At 40.1% G+C, this 3,370-nt stretch overlaps 1 protein-coding gene across 1 annotated transcript in view; it reads right to left on the bottom strand.

Moving 5' to 3' along the window:
• BBS5 (Bardet-Biedl syndrome 5) overlaps positions 1-3,370 on the bottom strand; it is a 31,297-nt gene that overhangs the window by 24,619 nt on the left and 3,308 nt on the right. The window lies entirely within an intron of this gene.

Below are 3,370 nucleotides of genomic sequence, written 5' to 3'. Positions count from 1 at the left end.
CCAGCCTCAGTGTATGTGGCTGGCGCTGTAACCACTGTGATATGGGTGCTGAGCCAGCAGTTTTCATTTTAAAAAGCCATTATTTACACATTGAATTTTGCTGTGAGCTAACTTTTTAGCTCATGTGAAGTTGTGGCCAAGCTGAAGTCTATTTAAAGCTTGGAGGCTTTGTACTTTTCTTTTTCTCTTTCTTTCTCTCTCTCCCTTTCTTTTTAAGGTAGGATCTCACTACGTTGCACAGGTTGGGCTCAAATTCCTAGGCTCAAGTGATATGCTTATCTTAGCCTCCTGAGCAGCTGGGATTATAAGCATCTGTCTCTGCTCCCAGCATTGTATTTTTCTTTCTTAGCTCTGGATTGATGTTCTTTTTTTTTTGGCCAGGGCTGGGTTTGAACCCACCACCTCTGGCATATGTGGCCTACTCCTTGAGCCACAGGCGCCACCCTGGATTGATGTTCTCACACTGAAATATAAAGTTAGATACTTCATTGCTCAAAGTGTGTCCTGTGCTAGTAGCTCCAAGGAAGAAAAAAGGTAAAATAAATCTGCACATGATAAACTAGGTAAATTATAGATATACAATGAAATTAGCATATCAGTACAGATTTGAGGTATCCTGAAATAATAAATTCACTTAACTTTAATACATTATTTCTCTAACAAATTATAATCACAGAATTCTTTTGATGAGTAATCTATAGCCAAGTCATACTCTTTCCTCCCTGAAAACCTGTCAAATGTCTAAAATCAGAAATTAGCCCTATGTGAATATTGGAATGGGATAGAATAGAAAAAAAGGTTCTAAAAAAAAGGAAGGCATTCTCAAGGGAGATTATGAAAAATTACAGCATATGTTTATTTCACAGTAAGTAACCTAGCATGCTGGATGGAGTGTAAGGTTCACACAAGATCACAGAAAAACTAGTATTGCACCTATTAGTCATGGATCCAACAGAAAAAAGATGGCACATTCAAATTAGGATAATGAGGTTATTTGCAAAAGGCCTTATTTTAAAAGTATGGACAGTATTAGAAACTGTAGGTGAGTAGGCAGACCCGCTACCACCTCATGCCCAAAAGGACAAGAGGGAACAGTGAACAAAATCTGGAAGGAACAAGGGCCCATGCACTTGACTGCTTCGAGAGGGGAGACAGCCAGACTCTTACTGGGAAAGAACTCATGGAGTAAATACTAGACCCTGTGTTCCTGTCTCCCTCTGATCTTCTGTCATGGCTGTTAAAACTGGAAGCTAAAGTGTACAGGAACCCTTTGATGTATTCTATAGAAGTCATCTTCCCAGGGCAAAGCAAAAAGGGTGGAGAAAGGTGCTAGACTTGGAGGGACAAATGGAAGGCAGCAGCATGAATAAGAAAAGTGTGGACAAGCTAGAAGTTCTTTAATGCTAGAGAAATAAATCCAGACTTAGATCAATTAGAAATGGAAGCAGTAGAGTTGGGGGCTGAGGTTTAGCATTAGAATTAGAGAGGACTAAACATTTTTGAGGATTGTGACCTCAGCAGTTTAAAAAGCAATGTAGGCAGTTTAGGTTATCACTTAGCTATGTGACCTTGGAAAAGTTAACCAACCTCTCTGTTCCTCAGTTTCCTCATTTGAAAAAAATATATAATAGTTATCTACTTTGTATTTATTTTTTATTATTAACAAGTTATTTGAAAAATACCTTAATCCTTTACAAACTCACTTGTATGACTTATTTTTTAATTATAGACATGTTCATTGGCTTATGTATTTTCCTTATGCTATTTTATAAGGTAACATTTTTCTCTACAACTGGGATATGAGCTCAGGACATTGCTTCTTTTTTTTCTATCAGAGGGTCCCAGGAGAAGTTATGGGGTGGGGACAGTTTACCTTATAAAACCACCACTCAACTCTGTTTACCTTTTGTTCTGCTCTTGGTGTATCTCCTACGAGTCTCTAGGATTCTTATGTTGTCTCTTTGCTGCTGAAGGCCCCATCCTGCAGCTCTAAACCCAGTGTTCCAGGCATGGACTTTTCTCTCCGATCTCCCAAACACCAAAATACAGTTGTCCCAGTTTCTGCTAATCTCTCCAACACTGAAACATGGCTGTCACTGTTTCATTCTCAGACAGCTTCAGCGTGTAAAGCTAATCTGATAATTTTAAGTCAGAGTTCTTACAGTTGTAGAGGAATTAAATGTGCTAATCTTCTGGGGTATTTATAGTTTTAACACAGGGGCTCCTGAACTTGGCAGTGTCTTAAACTGATCATTTTCCAACTGCTGAAAAGAAGGGGAGGAGGATGGTGAGAAGGCAAGATTCCCCTCCCCTTTTCTTCTTCCTATCACCCAGAAGCCTTGTACACCCCTGTAAAATTCCATTTGACCAAAGGTTTCTGAGGTATATGTACACAGGCAGTTATTTTTATTAGTAGTAGGATTTCAGACATTATAATGGAGATTTTGTCTAGGGAGGCTTTTTACCTGCCTATCCCAAAGTACTAGCAGAGAATGTTTGCACCAGATCTTCCCAATCCACTCTCACCTGGGCCTCATTAACACCAGGAAGCATTTCAGAAATGTGATGTAAGTATTCCTTTAAGGATGAGCCCTTGCTATTAACAAGATTTGCCTGTAGCTGGTGGTGACAGGTTCCCCTCAGAGAAAAAAGGCTTATAACAGGATGTGCTACTTGCAGACCACCCCAGAGCAGATCAGAAAAAAAAGAGCAAATGGCCACTTAAAAGACTGCAGTGAGCATGTCCTGCCAATACAGGTTGTCATTCCTTCTGTAGGATTTACTGATCCCCTTTATCTGAATGAGTTCTGCTCCCTTTCCCCCCCGTATTCCTCTTCAAATAAGAGGTTTATGTTACTTTCTCCTAAACTTCCTCTCCTCCATCCAAAAATTTTTGGATATACTAAGCTGCCACTACTCATCTCCCAAATAATCATGCTTCCAAGACCTGCTGATGGCTGTTCATTGGTTTCACAGACAACTGATGTCTGCAGCCTAGACTTTAAGTTCCAGCCTTGGGGAATTTGGTTGGGGAGGGACTCTTCAGTCTAGCCGTATTGGTCCTCAGTGACAGAGAACTCTCACAGGACTTCCATTACTTGACCTACAAATAGCCTTAATAATACAGCACTAAGTTTCTTCCCCATGTGTCTATCTTCAGGTGTCAATCTTAGGCAATTGTGTATTACTACTCTTGGCATTCTTAAAAGGAAGTGTGGTTCCAGGTACCACAGCTGTGACCTACTTAAATTCTACTACTTCATAGCCTTTTTGAGTGAGAGATTCAAGGAACAGAACTATTCCAGGCTTCTTACAAACAGGACACCTAGAGTGAGGTTTTTCCCCCCAGAAACTGGGGTCTCACTATGTT

This window comes from Otolemur garnettii, unplaced genomic scaffold, assembly GCF_000181295.1.
Source record: "Otolemur garnettii isolate 467f Iridium unplaced genomic scaffold, OtoGar3 scaffold00187, whole genome shotgun sequence".
Classification (NCBI taxonomy): Eukaryota; Metazoa; Chordata; class Mammalia; order Primates; family Galagidae; genus Otolemur; species Otolemur garnettii.
The sequence above is the reverse complement of the archived record's forward strand: the minus strand, read 5'-3'. Positions and strand labels throughout refer to the sequence as shown.